Source organism: Canis lupus, chromosome 35 (assembly GCF_011100685.1).
Source record: "Canis lupus familiaris isolate Mischka breed German Shepherd chromosome 35, alternate assembly UU_Cfam_GSD_1.0, whole genome shotgun sequence".
In the NCBI taxonomy this organism is placed as follows: domain Eukaryota; kingdom Metazoa; phylum Chordata; class Mammalia; order Carnivora; family Canidae; genus Canis; species Canis lupus.
Window position 1 is genome coordinate 1,513,426 of NC_049256.1, and position 18,001 is coordinate 1,531,426.

General features: G+C 36.4%; 1 protein-coding gene and 1 long non-coding RNA gene across 11 annotated transcripts in view; one reads left to right on the top strand and one right to left on the bottom strand.

Moving 5' to 3' along the window:
* The window catches only part of LOC119867632, a 43,893-nt gene extending 38,512 nt beyond the window's left edge, over nucleotides 1-5,381 (top strand). The window contains exons 3-4 of the long non-coding RNA XR_005384193.1: nucleotides 1,563-1,711; nucleotides 3,165-5,381. This is a non-coding gene — a long non-coding RNA (uncharacterized LOC119867632). The remainder of the gene's footprint in view (nucleotides 1-1,562; nucleotides 1,712-3,164) is intronic.
* SPIDR (scaffold protein involved in DNA repair) overlaps nucleotides 1-18,001 on the bottom strand; it is a 435,376-nt gene that overhangs the window by 146,459 nt on the left and 270,916 nt on the right. The window lies entirely within an intron of this gene.

Here is an 18,001-nt window from a genome sequence, read left to right on the forward strand (position 1 = left end):
TTCTGTTTGAAAGTGAATAGGACAGTAAATAACATGTAAGATGAATTCACAGGAGGGTATAAAATATGAGAATAAACTTTTTGGTAAACCAGAAGTCTAATTCTCTTGACAAACATAAATCTCTAATCCAGTGACTTCCTTTCCAAGCAGAGGGCCACTGGGAATGGTAATTTAAAGAACCACTATGTTTCTAGCAGTGGTTGTAAATTTTATTTTCAAGGCACAGATCCCACATTTTTATCTGATGAAAATTCTCCCAGAACTTGACAGAAAATACAAGAACAAAGCAGGAGGAAAAGCCTGGTCTGAAGACTGAGTAGGGTTTAAATTCTAGCTCTGCCACTTATTACCTATTTTGTCCTCATCAACTACTTTAGTTTCCTGAACTTTAACTTTTTCGTATCTAAAATCGGGATGGTATTATTGTGACACTAGGTACATATGTACAAGCTGCACACGCAGATGACTACGTATAACGCCTGGCACCACACTAGCTGTCCTTTAAAACAGTAGCTAGTATTATTAGATACTGGCTATTTCTTTCTTTCTTTTTTTTTTTAAGATTTTATTTATCTATTTGAGAGTGAGAAAGAGAGAGAGCTGGGGGTGGAGGGCCAGAGGCAGAGGGAGAAGCAGGCTCCCTGCTGAGCAGGGAGCCCAATGTGGGGCTCCATCCTAGGGCTTCAGGATCATGACCTGAGCTCTAGCCAGACGCTCAACGACTGAGCCACCCAGGCAACCTGATACTGCCTATTTCTAAAATCTCTAGAGGTTAACCTAATTTTTACAATGCAAGACAGGATATCTCAAAAAACTAAGTTTTCTCTCGGTTATTGTAGCATATCCACTTCTATACACAACTGGGTAATGAAAGGTCTTAGAAATGTTCATATAGTTTTATTCAACAAAGTCACTGTAAAGAATCTATACTAATGAAATAATCCAAGATGTGGAGAAAAAAGCTATGTATAAAATATATAAAAATATTGATTGTACTAGTTTCATATATATAGCAAAAAAATAGAAATTTCTAAAACAAGTAGAAAAGTAAATCATGAAACAATGATACAAATGATAGCACTGAAAATCCTAATTCAAAAAAATATATTTAAACGAAATTATGGGTGGAGCTCTTGTTATACTATTGAATCAGAAAAACAGACTCAGGCCTATAAGAACTATGTGGTAAGACTATATATTTCTAATATTCTTAGAAGGACAAAGTGCTAGAATGATCTGCACCAAAAAATCAAGCAATTTATCCCTAGATGAAAGGATTTTATGCAGGTAACTTTTTATGTTCTTCTTTGTATTATTGTGTCTTTTTTCTTCACATGATGAAAATGTATTTTTAATATATATACATAAACACTTAAATCAATCTTTTCTTTAATAGTAAATTGCCTCAAATAATTGGGTAAATTATATAACAATCACTTCCTATTTGAGTAACTCTCAAATATGACCAAACTGATCCACCTAACTATGACTCAACATTTTCTTCATATTTTCTTTTTCCTAGTGTCACAATTTTCTCTCTCTCTCCCTCTCTCTAATTTTAGATTTGTGCTATGACAGTACAATTTCTCTACAGAGTTGGGTTTGTGACTAACACTCAAAAGGCTGATTATCATCTTTCAGCTACTTTGCTGCACTAAAGCATGTTCCACTAAGTCAACGAAGCACAAGGCTATGGCTGGGCTTCCTACAGGTATGCTTCCTGTTTCCCGAGGAAAAGACTACACACCTGCTCCTTTCAATAATGTTGTCTGAAAACCAGAAGTAGGAATCTTTATGACAAGCTCCAAACAGATGCATTAACAAGAGAAGGGCATAGTGCAGTCCTGAAAAAAAAAAAAAAAAAAAAAAAAAAAAAAAAAACCTGGATACCCTTGTATCATTTATGACTGGTCCCTATCTTTAAGGGTCATTCTGACACTAAGTTGTAAGACATCTCTCTCCTGAATATAAGCCTAAGTGTATTTGCCTGCTTCTTAGCATTACTTCTCCCAGGCCAACCTTAAATCCTTATCTTGTAGTCTTTATCTCCCAGTGTGACTCCAGTACAGAAGTTTTCAAACCTTAGCATGAATCAGAACCATAGACTTGTTAAAACACAAATTGTTGTACCCCTCCCCCAAAGTTTCTGATTAAGTAGGTCTAGGGTGGGGCCCACACTGGCATATTCAACAAGTTCAAAGGTAACGCTGATGCTGCTTTGCCCACAGCCATACTTTGAGGATTACTACTCTAGAAAAAAACACACATGACCATTTACAGGACTACCTATAACGCACCTCGAGCTTACCCTGACAAAACACCCACCCAGCCATCGGAACTTAGCACGAGCACTTCTATGGAGGCCTTGTAGGAAAGCAGCACTTTCTCCTGTGAGTTCCATCATATCTCGTCAAGCTTTGAAATCATTACAGCTGCAGTGAGTGTTTTGCTGCTTTAGCTTGTTGACATGAACAACTTGGCTTTCTCATCCTCTAATTAACAATAAAGATCTCACTCCATGCAGCAGAAGAAAGAGACAAAAATTATCCAGTAAATCTCTGGGCCCACAGGTCAATTGCTGCAAAGAAAATTACACCTTGCCACTTTGCTTCACTTGACTGAGTTAAGAAAGCCTCCTTATCTGTAGTATCAGTAAGTCAACAGCATACACACTTTTAGAAACATCGAATATACCATTCTATATTTTTTTCTAGGTGTAAAATGTCTATTTGGAGTTAAAGGGTGGCATAGCAGAGAGAACACAGAGTATGAGTCTGGAGATTTGGGTTCAAGTCTCAGTGTTGTTCTGTATAAGCCAAATGATCTTGATTATATCACCTAAACTAATAGAATCCATTCTGTCTCATATATGGATACAGCAACATTTATGTTAGAGTATTTTAAGGAATAATGGGTATGAATCTATTTGATATATTAAAATGTTTTATATTAAATGATATTATTCTTCAAAGACTTTGAGTTTATAAAAATTATTCTATAAAATTTTCAAAATAGTATCTTTCCCATAACAAACCATTTACAATTCTCATTTCAATAGTTTAATTTTACTTAAACAAGACATTGATCCTTTTTTAACTACTGAAATTGAGAAATCTTTGTTGTATCATTTTTAATCAGAAATATATACATTTCTAAACACACAGGTAACAAAGCCTACCTCAACTCTAGGATGTCAATAACCACAAACCTCAACTGTGGGAACCATCTTCAAAGAACACGGAAACTTAGAAACAAAAAGATGAAATGCCAATACCCAAGACAAACAAAGGGTCAGTGTTGCTGACTCAGCTTTTACTTACAATAATTTTTACGAGAGCTCTCAGAAGAAGAAACTGGCTCAGGACAGACTGAAGATTTACGGATTTTCAGTTAGGCAGTTGTTTGTTTTGTTGTCTTGTTTTAAAATTCTAATTGAGATGAAATGTGATTTAAAAACCACTCTATCAATAAAATCATAGTAACTATTCATATAAATAATTTAACAATCTGCAAATAGATTCAGACCACTAAAGATTAACAAAGGCAACAACTTTTAAAGTAACAATATACTTTAAAAGGTATAAAAAGGAATTCTAGTAATGGTCACCATACATAATGTTGGTCAAACAGAGCAGATAATGTTCACACGTAAAGAATGTTTTGATGGCTAAATCGTTTGATTTCAACAAGGAGAAACAAAAATTGAGATGGCACAAAATGTGAGGAACAGACTACAGTATTTGAATAGTGTACTGAGAATAGAAAGGGGTAAAAGGAAATGAAAAGGATTGAAAATTGTTTTTCTAAAATCCATGAAATGTCCCAAACTGAAATTTCAGTAGAAAATTTATGAAATTCAGAACAAAAGGATTCACCAAATGGAAATTAAAAGGAATTTGTGAAGACAATGATCACAGAGAGCTGAAGTTGATGCTACTAAAATAAAAGAATCAGTAAAATAAGACCAAGAAATATTGTCCTCAAAAATTACAAAGCCTAGGTTTAATTATTACCACAAATGGACAAATAGTAAGCTTAGTCTAGCTTCAAACAGAACAAACCTCAGTTAAACTGGATAAATGTGCAAGCCTGGTTAAAGGGCAATACTTTAAATTATAAAAGGAGTAAGAACATTCTGGGATCAAAACTATTTTACAGAGAAAGCATAACTTCTCTTGAATGGCACAGCTTATTTTCACAAACAAAGAAATTAGGGCAAATAAGGAGAGCAGGAACCTCACACAGCCACACAGCAACCGGCGCACAGCGGAACCAGGCAGGCTGTCCTAGGCCAACGTCCAGACAACACCCCACAGAGACACTGCGCCCACCAGAGTCAGGAACAGAGACACCGTGTCTGGGCCCCCGAGAGGGAGAACCTTCTCCGAGATGCTACAGGGATCTGAGTGCTGTAGGTCCTGGTAAGGGTTGACCGGGGAGGGGGACGGACCTCAAGCTCCGCGGCCCCTCGGACTGGCGCCCACTGCCTCCCACCAGATCGGCCCCTGACGGTCCTTCTGCGGCTCCAGCTCTGGCCTCAGCTGTAACACGGGTGCAGGATGGGGCACCTTTGGGCAGCACCACCCTCGGGACAGACTCAACGCTCCGACGCTGCCAGGTTCTCACGGAGGGCCCAGCCCTACCTGAAGACAGGTGGGCAACCACAGGGAGGTCAGTGCGCCCTTACCCTGGCAGCGTTCCATCTCGAAGGTTCGTCAGCCCAGGTGAAACCCAGACTTAGCCGCAAGCATCTGCCTCCAGCCCCGCTGCCAGGTCTCCCCGGGTGTCCGAGTGCCGCGCACCGTGCTGAGCCCTCTAGGCGACAATCCGCAACTGCACTCTACTCGCAGAAGTTCCTTGTTTGGAAGTTTCACTTTGTAATTTAGACATCTTATTGTAAATAGGACTTCAAGTCATTTTTTACTATACTCTATTAAACTTACTATCTAAAATCTTAATGTGAATAACTTGCTGCTTAACAAATACATGTTCTTTATTAATTCAAAGACAAAGCACATGAAGATTTGTGTTCATCGGTGACGGAGTCATTTAACGCTCTTCTCTTTCTGGACTCTACTCAGTGGGCTTCCTCGGGGGCAGGCAATGGCAAAGCACTAGCTCCATGAGACACGGAGAGTCAACAGTGTGAGAGCAAGACACTGGAACAGACCCATCTCAATGGAAGTCTTTCCATATTCCGTTTTTGTCTTTAAAACATTTCTCATTTGCAAAGCAGATCTCCAAAGGAAACAATATAATAATCAATTGTACAAGTCATTCTAAATAGTCTGTAGCATCCTCTTGGGAAAACCAAATGGTATCCAGGTATTTTATATTATTTCAAAGATTAGACTATGTCAATAAAATTCTTCTCCACAACATTTACTGAGCACTTTATTATATATAAGAAATTACTCAGTATATGAACAGATACAAATAAGAATAGGATTAGCTTAATAAAGAGTTTGGTCTACTAGGAGAGGGAAAGCATAATAATGTATATTGTTATGTTTATCATAATGTTTAATAAGTACATTTAATTACAATGATTTACATTTTACACATTAATTAAATGAGCACATTATAAGTTACTTTTCCTTAAATGACCTCATCTGATTCTTAAAACTATCCTGGGAAGAAAGTCAGCTATACAGAATTATCTTCATTTTAGTGAAGACTGCATGGTTTGCATAGCAAAGCAGTGAAAAGGGCTCCGAGTTGTAAGAGCTCCTTATGTACCCCATACACAAGTCATGTATTAGATAGGATTTGCAAATATTGCCTCCCATCTGTGGGTTCACTTACTTTTTCCCCAGCTTTACTGAGGTATAAATGAAAAACACTGCATATATTTGAAGTGTGGGACCTGATGTTTTCATACATGTACATCTTGTGAAAAGATTACCACAGTGAAGCTACTTAACATATCTATCACCGCACATAATCACTTTTTTTTTTTTTTTTTTTTTGGTGAAGAGAACACTTAAGATTTATTTTCTTAGAAAATTTCAAATCTACAATACAGCATTAGTAAGTGTAGTCATCATGCTGTACATTAGGTCTCCAGAACTTATTCATCTTAGTTTGAAGTTTGAGTCCTTTGACCAACATCTCCCCATTTCCCCTACTCCCAGGCCCTGGTAACCACTCTTCTACTCTGTTTTTCATGAGTTTGGCATTTTCAGATTTCATGTATAGGTGAGATCATACAGTATTTATCTTTGTGCTTCTGCCTTATTTCACTCAGTGTAATGTGCTTTTCACTGTATTGATAGTGTTTTTTGAATCACAAAATTTCTTAATTTAGATGATGGGCAATTTATCTTTTTTTTTTTCTTTTGTTGCTTATGCTGTTAGTGACATACTTAATAATCCATTACCAAATCCAAATTATGAAGGTATAGTTCTATCTTTTTTCCTAAGATTTTCATACTTTGGCTCTTCCATTTAAGTCTTTGATTCATTTTGGGTTACTTCTTGTTTATGGTGTCAGGTAAATATCCAAGTTCATTATTTTGCATGTGGGTGTCCAGCAGTACATTAGTTGAAAAATTTATTCTTTCTCTATTGAATGATCTTAGCACCTTTTACAAAAATCAACCGACTATAGATATATGGGTTTATTTTTGGGTTTTCTAATCTATTCCATTGGTCTATGTTTATCCTTATGACAGTAACATACTGTTTTGATTACTATAGCTTTGTATTAAGTTTTAAAATTGAGAAGTGTGAGTCTTTCAACTTTGTTCATCTTTTTCAAGATTTTTTTTGGGTATTCTGTGTCCTGTGAGTGTACACATGAATTTCAGGATCAGCTTGTCAATTTTATAAAGAAGCCAGCTGGGAACCTGATAGGTATTGTACCAAATCTATGTATCGATTTGGTGAGTATTATAATCTTAACATCTGGTGAGTATTATAATCTTAAACAATATTAATTTCTTCCAACAATGTTTTATAGTTTTCAGAGCATAAATACTGTACTTTTGTTAAACTGATTCCTAAAAATTTTATTCTTTTTGATGCTATTGTAAACAGAACTGTTTTAATTTCATTTTCAGGTTGTTCACTGCAAGTCTAACAGAAATGTAACTGATTTTTATATATTGATATTTTCCTGCAATCTTGCTAAACTTATTACTTCTAGTAGTTTCTTAGTGAGTTCTTTAGTTTTTCTACACAGATCATGTCATCTGTGAAAAGAGCAAGTTTTATTTCTTCCTTTCCAATCTGGATGCCTTTTATTTCCTTTTAATGCCTAACTGCCCTAGGTAGAAATTACAGTAAAATGTTCAACAGAGGCGGTAAAAGTAGATTTCCTTTTCTTATTCCTTATTTTAAAGAAGCAATAAATAAATAAAAAATAAAAATAAAAAATAAAGGGAAAACATTCAATCTTTCATTTTTAAATATAACGTTAGCTGGGGATATTTTGTTCTCCCAGCATCACTTTTTGGAAAGAGTATCTTCTTCCCATTAATTGTTTTAGCACTACTATCAAAAACTAATTGATCATATAATGAGAGTTTATGCTGGGTTTTATATTCAATAACATTGGTCTATATGTCTATCTTTATGATGATATTATACTATTCTTATGCAAAAGCTCTAGCTTTGCAGTAAGTTTTGAAATTAGGAAGTGTGAGTAATCTAAGTTTATTTTTCTTTTCTAAGATTATTTTGGCTAGTCTTGAGAGCCCATATGAATTTTAGGATAGACTTTTCTATTCTGTAAAAAACACCATTGGGATTTTGATAGGGATTGTATTGAATCTGTAGAATGTTATGGTAGTATTGTCATCTCAGCAATATTAAGTCTTCTAGTTCATAAATACTTTTGTTAGGTGCATATATGTTTATAACTGCGTCTTTCTTGATGAACTGAAACTTTATCAATACATAATGTCAACATCTCTTGTAAACTTTATTGATTTAAAGTTGATATTGTCTCAGTAATACAGCCACTCCAGCTCTCTTTTGGTTGCTATTTTCGTGGAATATCTTATTCCATCCTTTTATTTTCAATCTCTGTGTGTCCTTATATCTAAATTGAGTCTCTTATATAAGTATACAGATACGTCCTGGAATTTTTTTATCTAATCTGACAATTTCTACCTTTTAATAGTCAAGTATCATCCATTTACATTTAATGTGATTACTGATAAAAAGGGATTTGTTTCTAGGATTTATCTATTGTTTCCTTTATGATGTATGTATTTTTTTATTCTCCCAGTTCCTCTATTATTGCTTATAGCATACCATTTTAATTTTCTTTTTTTCCCCTTTTCTACATATTTTAATTTTCTTATTGGTTACTTTGGAGATTACGATTAACATTTTAAACTTATGACAATCTTATTTAAATATTATACAAACACCCTGTTCCTGTATATCTCCAACCCTTCCCCTTTACACTGTCAAAGCTTACCTCCTTATACATAATATGCCCATTAACAAAGATTTATAGTTATTGGTAGTATATGCATTTGTTTATTATATAGGAAAAAAAGAGAAATTACAAACAATACCCAAAGTACAGTAATACTTGATTTTATATTTGTCTATGTAGTTATCTTTATCAGTGTTCTTCATTTTCTCTTATGGTTTCAAGTTGCTGTGTAATATCTTTTATTTTAGGCTGAAGGAGTCCCCATGGCATTTATTGTAGGGCAAGTCAACTGGTAATGAATTCCCTTAGCTTTTGTTCATCTGGAAATGTCTCAATTTCTTCATTCTTGAAATATAATTTTGATGGGTCTACAATCTTGCCCAACATTTTTTTCTTTCAGAACTTTAAAGTATGTCTTCTCACTGCTTTGGCCACATGATTTCTTTTTTAAAAAGATTTTATTTAACTATTCATGAGAGAGAGAGAGAGAGGCAGAGACCCAGGCAGAGGGAGAAGCAGGCTTCACGCTGGAAGCCTGACGTGGGACTGGATCCCAGGGCTCCAGGATCAAGCCATGGGCTGAAAGCGGCGCTAAACCGCTGAGCCACCTGGGCTGCCCATGGCCATATGAATTCTGGTAAGAAATCAGATCTCAATCTTTCTGAGGATCCCTTGTACATGATGTCACTTCTCTCTTGTTGTTTTAAGAATTCTCTCTTTGCCAATGGGTTTAGACCATTTTCTTAAAAAGATTTTTATTTATTTGTTCATAAGAGACACAGAGAGAGGGGCAGAGACATAGGCATTCCCCACAGGGAGCCTGATGCAAGACTCGATCCCAGGACCCCAGGATCACGACCTCAGGATCACAACCTGAGCCAAAGGCAGACACTCCATCACTGAGCCACCCAGGAGTCCCTGGGTTTTCACAATTTGACTATTATGTGTCTCACTGTGGATCCACATGTCAATCCTGATTGGAATTCACTGAACTTTTCAATGTTTATATTCATGTCGTTCCTCAGTCTTGAAAGTTTTGGTAATGATTTCTTCAAAATCTTTCATCTTTCATTCTTTTCCTCAGATTTCTCTAATTCCTTTTTCTTTTTATTCTTCAAGGGGGATAAATTCACTTGTCTTACCTTCAAGCTGGCTGATCACTTCAAATCTGTTTAATTCCTCTAGTGAGTTTTTTTCATTTTAGTTTTGCACTTTTCAGCTCCAGATTTTTCTTGATTCCCTTTATAATTCCTATTTATTGATATTCTCATTTTATTTAGACATGGTTTTCTTAAATCATCTTAATTCTTTGCTGATGGTTTCCTTTAGCTCACTGAAGATATTTAAGACATTTACTAAGTTTGACTAATAATCCCATGCATGTATTTCCTCAGGATGGTTTCTTTTACATTCTTATTTCCTTTGAATGGGCCATACTTTTCTATTTCTTTGTATGCTTTTTGGTTTTGTATTGAGAGCTGGATATTGTGAGTACTGTGCTTAGGAACTCTGGAAATCAAATTTTTCTACTCTTCAGGAATGATTTTTGTTTCGTCAGGGCTGGAGCTCTCATTCTGTAACTCTTTCAAACTATGTTTGCAAAGTGCATACTCTTTGGTGTATGTGAGAAACTGAAGTTTCTCTACCTTTGTCTCTAGAGACAGCCACTGACATCACCAAAGTTTCTTTAAATATCTGACTCGCATAATTTGGTTACTGCCGTAACGCTGCTACAAACATATAAGGGTGCATGTATCCCTTCAAATTAGTATTCTTGTATTCTTTAGATAAATATCTAGGAGTGCAATTACTGGGTCGTAGAGTAGTTCTATTTTTAACTTTTTGAGGAACTTCTATACTGTTTTCCACAGTGGCTGCTCCAGTTTGCATTCCCACCAACAGTCTAGGAGGGTACCTCATTGCATTTTGATTTGCATTTCCCTGATGATTTGTGATGCTGAACCTCTTTTCATGTTCAAAAGTCCATTGACCGATGAATGGATAAAGATATGGTATATGTACAAAATGGAATATTACTAAGCCATAAAAAGAATTATCCTGCCATTTACAATGGAGACAGACAGTATTTTTTTTTTAATATTTTATTTATTATTTATTTATTTAAGTCACAGACAGAGAGAGAGAGAGAGAGGCAGAGACACAGGCAGAGAGAGAAGCAGGCTCCATGCACCAGGAGCCCGATGTGGGATTCGATCCCGGGTCTCCAGGATCGTGCCCTGGGCCAAAGGCAGGCGCCAAACCGCTGCGCCACCCAGGGATCCCGAGACAGACAGTATTATGCTAAGCAAAATAAGTCAGAGAAAGACAAATACCAAATGATTTCACTCATATGTGGAATTTAAGAAACAAAACTAATAATCACAGGGGGAAAGAGAGAGGCAGATAAAGAAACAGACTCAGCTACAGAGAACAAATTGATGGTTGCCAGAGGGGAGGTGAGTGGGGGATGGGTTAAATAGGTGATGGGGATTAAGGAGGGCACTTGTGATGAACACCAGGTGTTGTATGTGTTGAATCACTAAACTGTACACCTGAAACTAATATTAGAAAGTCCCAGAGACTTTTTTTTAAAGTACAAGACATAGTGCCTGAACCAAGGGCATGGAAGGCAGGCCAGAGCCAGCAGACAGCTGGACTAAAGGCTCCTTCCCTCTCCCCAGAGCCAGGACCAGCCCGGGGGGCCCTTCACCAGTCACCAGTCCACATAGGCAGAAGGCCACCCAAGGGAAAACTCTCTACCAGAGAGTCTTCTCCTGGAGAGAGGGCAACACCCACTATAATGTTAATTAACTGGAATTTAAAGAAATACTTCAAATACACACATATTTTATATATATATATATAATATACATATAATATCATATATAATAAATATTAAATATATGTGATATTATATAAAATATATGTAATATTAAATCTATATATTAAATCTATGTAATAAATGTCTGATTCTCATGAGAGGGTAAAAAAAAAATTGCAAATCCTGTCTCAAATCTTCTCATGGTGGAAAAGCCACTTCAGCCCATAGCTGAATGAAACAATGGCTGACCTCTCTGCTATGCAATCAAAACTCACAACCCTATTTTTGGAGGTCAAAACCCTCATTGCCCACCGTGGCTCCAGTAAGCAGCACTAGGAATACATACAACCTGATCTGACAGTTGCCTGTCACAGGGGTAGGAGGTAGGGACAGTAGGGTCAAAGCTAAATTTGAACAAAATTTACTGAAATCTACCAGTGTCTTCACCAAGCTTTTTCCTGAATGCAGAAATTGTCCTGTTGGTCTCAAATGTCCAGAACAGTTGCCTCAGACATTTCTGCCAGTTCCACTGCTGTTCTGGTGGAGGTGCAACTCCTGGAGCTTTCTGTTCCGCCATCTTCCCTGACCTCAGTCAAAAGCTAGCTAATAGGGCAGCCCCAGTGGCTCAGCAGTTTAGTGCCTGCCTTCAGCTGGGGGCCTGATCCTGGAGACCCGGGATCAAGTCCCATGTCGGGCTCCCTGCATGGAGCCTGCTTCTCCCTCTGCCTGTGTCTCTGCCTCTCTCTCTGTGTGTGTGTGTGTCTCATGAATAAATAAAATCTTCAAAAAAAAAAAAAAGCTAATATTTACAGAGCATTTACTGCTGTCTATGCCACGTACTGCTCTAAGCACCTTTCATCCCCATTTCAACCCAGTAATGTTAGCATCCTCATCCTGCAGATGAGGAAACAGAGGCATCGTAATGAGCCTAATCAGAGAGTGGGGAATAACTGATTCAGGGTACATGGCAATTTATACTCAGATTTGTATATCATAAATACTTTTAAATACCATACCTTGCATACAAAACTGCAAGGGTTTGAAACTACCTTAAAAATCATCAAGTCTGGGGATCCCTGGGTGGCTCAATGGTTTAGCGCCTGCCTTTGGCCCAGGGTGCAATCCTAGAGTCCCGGGATCAAGTCCCACGTCAGGCTCCCGGCAGGGAGCCTGCCTCTCCCTCTGCCTGTGTCTCTGCCTCTCTCTCTCTCTATCTCTCTCATGAATAAATAAATTAATTAATTAAAAAAATTATCAAATCTAAGTTATTCATTTTGCAAATAAGAAAAGTTCAAGGAAGTCAGTGAACTATCCAAAGGTCACACAGAATCTACTAATGGCAAAGAAATAATTATAGTTTAGCTTACTAATTTCCAGTCCTGTTCTAGCATACATCCTCGCTTCTCTGAGCATCTGGGCATTTGGAGTGTGAACGAAAATGTTCTTCTAGGGAGAAGGATCTTTATCAGCAACATTAATAGAATGAAGGATAAAAATCATATGATTAATAGATCCAGAAAAGGCATTTGACAAAATTCAACATCCATTTATGATAAAAACTCTCAACAGAGTATGTATAAAGAGAATGTACCTCAATATAACAAAGGCCACCTATGACAAGCCCACGGCTAATATCATACTGAATAGTAAAAAGCTGAATGCTTTTTCTCTAAAATCAGGAACAAGACACTCTTGCCTTCTCATTCAACATAACATTGGCAGTCTTAGCCAGAGTAATTAGGCAAGATTAAGAAATAAAAGTCATGCAAAGTGGAAAGGAAAAAGTGAAAGTGTCACTGTTTGCAGATGACATAATATTATATAGAGAAAACATTAAAGATGCCACCAAAAATCTGTTAGAGCTAAGAAATGAATTCGGTAAAGTTGCCAAAAACAAAATCAATACACAAAAATCAATTACTTCCTATACACCAACAACAATCATTCTCAATGAGAAAAATTAAGAAAACAGTAACATTTATAACTGCATCTAAAAGAATAATATACCTAGGAAGAAATTAACCAAGGAGGTGAAAGATTTCTACACTGTAATCTAAAAGACACTAATGGAAGAAATTGAAGAAGACACAAATAAATGATAAGATATCCCATACTCACACTCATGAATTGGTAGAATTAACACTGTTAAAATGACCATATTAGGGCAGCCGGGGTGGCTCGGCGGTTTAGCGCCGCCTTCAGCCCAGGACGTGATCCTGGGGTCCGGGATCGAGTCCCGCGTCGGGCTCCCTGCATGGAGCCTGCTTCTCCCTCTGCCTGTGTCTCTGCCTCTCTCTCTCTCTCTCTCTGCCTCTCATGAGTAAATAAATAAAATCTTTAAAAAATTATTAAAAAAAAAATGACCATACTACTCAAAGCATTTCAATTTAATCCCTACCAAAATTTCAATGACACTTTTCACAGAAATAGAACAATCCTAAAATATGAATGGAACCATAAAAGATGCCAAAAGCTAAAGCAATCTGGAGAAAGAAGCAAAGCTGGAGGCATCATGCTCCCTGATTCTGAACAATTATTACAGAGTTACCAAAACAGTATGGTATTGATTGTCATAATAACAGACAGATAGATAAATGGAACAGATAGAGAGCCCTCTTTCCCAGTCCCCTTCACAAATATGGTCATTTAGCTTGTGGCAAAGAAGTCGAGAATATACAATGAGGAAAGAAAAGTCTGTTTAATAAATGGTGCTGGGAAAAGTGGAAAGTCAGATGAGAAAGAATGAAACAGGACCACTATCTTACACTACATACAAAATCAATTAAAAATGCATTGAAGACTTAAACATAAGGCCTTAAACATAAGGTTCATAATATTCCTAGAAGAAAACATAAGTGATAAGCACGCTGACACTGGTCTTCGTGATGATTTTTTGGATTTGATCCCAAAAGCAAAGGCAATAAAAGGAAAAATAAACAAATGGGACAAAAAAAAAAAAAAAAAAAAAAAAACAAAACAAAACAAAACAAAAAACAAATGGGACTACATCAAACTGAAAAACTTCTGCAGAGCAAAGGAAACCACCAAGAAAGTCAAAAGGCAACCTATAGAATGGGAGAAAATATTTGTAAATCATATATCCCATAATGGGTTAATATACAAATATACAAAGAACTCATGTAACTAAATAGCAAAAGAATAATCCAATTAAAAATGAGCAGAGGTTCTGAATTGACATTTTTCTGAAGACATATAGATGGCCAACAAGTATATGAAAAGATGCTCAATATCCCTAGGGAAATGCGATATCATCAGGGAAATGAAAATCAAAATCACAATGAGATATAACCTCACACTGTTAGAATAGCCAGTACCAAAGACAACAAATAGCAAGTATAGGCAAGGATCAACATGCACATGAGAAAATGCTCTGCATCATTTGCCATCAGGGAAATATAAATCCAAACCACAATGAGATACTACCTCACACCAGTGAGAATGGGGAAAATTAACAAGGCAGGAAACCACAAATGTTGGAGAGGATGTGGAGAAAGGGAACCCTCTTACACTGTTGGTGGGAATGTGAACTGGGGCAGCCACTCTGGAAAACTGTGCGGAGGTTCCTCAAAGAGTTAAAAATAGATATGCCCTACGACCCAGCAATTGCACTGTTGGGGATTTACCCCAAAGATACAGATGCAATGAAACGCTGGGACACCTGCACCCCGATGTTCACAGCAGCAATGTCCACAATAGCCACACTGTGGAAGAAGCCTCGGTGCCCATCGAAAGATGAATGGATAAAGAAGATGTGGTCTATGTATACAATGGAATATTCCTCAGCCATTAGAAACGACAAATACCCACCATTTGCTTCAACATGGATGGAACTGGAAGGTATTATGCTGAGTGAAGTAAGTCAATTGGAGAAGGACAAACATTATATGGTCTCATTCATTTGGGGAATATAAATAATAGTGAAAGGGATTATAAGGGAAGGGAGAAGAAATGTGTGGGAAATATCAGAAAGGGAGACAGAACATAAAGACTCCTAACTCTGGGAAACGAACTGGGGGTGGTGGAAGGGGAGGAGGGCGGGGGGTGGGGGTGAGTGGGTGACGGGCGCTGAGGGGGACATTTGACAGGATGAGCACTGAGTGTTATTCTGTATGTTGGCCAATTGAACACCAATAAAAAATAAATTTATTATGCAAAAAAAAAAAAGTATAGGCTAGGATGTGGAGAAGAGAGAGCTTTCAGGAATGTAAATTGGTACAGCCACTATGGAAAACAGAATGGAGCGTCCCTCAAGAAATTACAAAAAGAAATACCATACTACCCAACATTTGTACTTGTGGGTATTTATCTGAATAAAACAAAAACCTTAACTTGAAAAGATAGGTAGCATCATTTATACTAGCCAAGATATGGAAACAACCTAAGTAGTGACCACTGATGGATGAATAAATAATTGAAATAAATAAATAAAATGTGTGTGTATATATATGTGTATATATATTATTTATTCAATATTAAATATATTATATACACAAATACAATGAAATATTATTTGGTAATAAAGAAGAACAAATACTGGCATTTGTGACCAAGTGAATGGAACTTGAAGGCATTTTTCTAAGTGAAATAAGCCAGACAGAGAAAGACAAATACCATATGATTTTACTTATATGTGGAATCTTAAAAAAAGAAAAACTGAGCTGGCTCATAGATACAGAGAACAGACTGGTGATTACCAAAGTGGTAGTGAAGGGAGGGCGAAATGGGTGACTGTGGCCAAAGGAACAAACTTCCAATTGTAAAATAACAAAAGTCATATGGGTATTATGTACAACATGGTGACAATAATACTGTAATCACATATTTGAGTGTTTTCATTATTAGAAGAAAAATTTTGTGACTAAGTGATAGTCTAGTTAACACGACTTACTGTGATCATTTCACCATATATATAAAATATCAAATCATTATTTGTACATCTGAAATTAATATGTTACATACTAAATTAAATCTCAATGCAAAACTTCAATAGACATAAAATTTTTGTTTTACTTAATATTTAAATAGTAATATTTGAAAATGTTTGTAAAAGATTAGAATGACACAACAAAGATCTTTATTTTCACTATTAAAAAGTAAATAAACAGTATTTCCTTAGACATTCTTGAGGAACTTGGTATAAACTTACTCTATATTCTAACTTGATGTTTCGATTTACTGCCCAAAGTATGCAAGTCACTCAAAGAGCAAATTAGGCTTGGTCATTCAATTTCTTTTACACAAAGGAAATAAACCTAAAACAAATTTGTACCCCATTTTATTTAATATTCCAAATATTAAGAAAAATATAAAAAATAAATAGCTTAAGTTGAGCATGGAAATACTTTTAGAAATTCATTTGAGGAATGATGAAATAATATATTCATTATATGTGTGAAACTTTGATTTTAAGAAGTCTTTGTATTTAAGATAAGCACACGTACACAATGAATGATGAAAACATACTTAACTACCAAATTTAATAAAAAGTAAATATCTGAGTGTGATTTCTTTTTTTTTTTTAAAGATCTTATTTATTTATTTGAGAGAAAGAGAGTGTGCAGGCTTGAGAGAGACTGAGAGGGAGCAAGCACGGGCCTATAAGCGGGGGGAGGAGCAGAGGAAGCAGCAAGGCTCGATCCCAGGACCTATGATCCTGACCTGAGCCAAAGGCAGTCCAGTAAGCAAGTAAGCACCTGAGTCACCCAGGTACCCCTGGACTATGATTTCTTAAAAGGATTAAATAGTCATTAAATCTTAGAAGAATTAGATTTAAGTTCCTTTTCACACTTGAAGATTTTCCTATACCAAAAGATATCAACCTTAAACTCAACAGGAAGACAATCAGGTAGCTGAAGGAATAGTCAGAGATCATATTAAATAGCAATTTCCTCCCTCTCATTTCCAACAAGAGCAACTAAAAAATTTTTCAAAGACAGTAACTGCCCCAAAATGTCCTTCCTATTGAAATACCTAGTTAGATTAATTTAGAGACAGTGAGCTTTCTTAAAGGAGTGTTTATCAATTACAAAATCGATAGCATGCAAGATAAAGATTTGGGTTCAGATCCCAAATCTTATTTTCTCATACCACCACCACCCAGATAGACTACCCCCAGCATGTGACGGTACTGATTTACCATGGACAGACCGGAGCCCAGAGGTCACATGGAGCCCCAAGGCAGAAAAAAAGTGGTATATTCTAGTAGAGAGAGCTGAGTTTTAAGAAGGCCTGTGTGACCTTGACCCATCTCCTCCTGGGCTTTTGTGAGAATTTAATGTATTTATAATAACATGTATAAAAGGACAAAACACAGAGTGGTCCTTTGTGAAGATGACTTATTTCCTTTATTCACTGATCAAGATGACATATCAGTGAAGTATTGTTAGTATTTAGCTCAGTAATTCTGAATGCCAGGAAGCATATTTGCCAAAAAATAAAACAAAAAACCTGCCATGAGTCCAAAGAGAAGTTCTGTTTAGACTAGTCAGAAACTGTCCTGATAAAATAGACAAACTCTAGATGTGAAATGCATTCAGAATGGATGGTCAGAGCATAGTTGGAAAAGGTGGTTTCAAAGGGGTAGAAGATGGGACTATGACAAAGGAGTGTGAATAAATATATCCTACAGCTAATCCTGAGAACAAGCATGTCCTCTAACAAATAGAAAGCATTAAAAAAAAAAAACACATTTAAGAAAAAAAAAATCTCTATACATCCACATGTGAGGAAAAATAGGTCCTGTCCTCTTTGAGATTAAAACGTGGTGAACA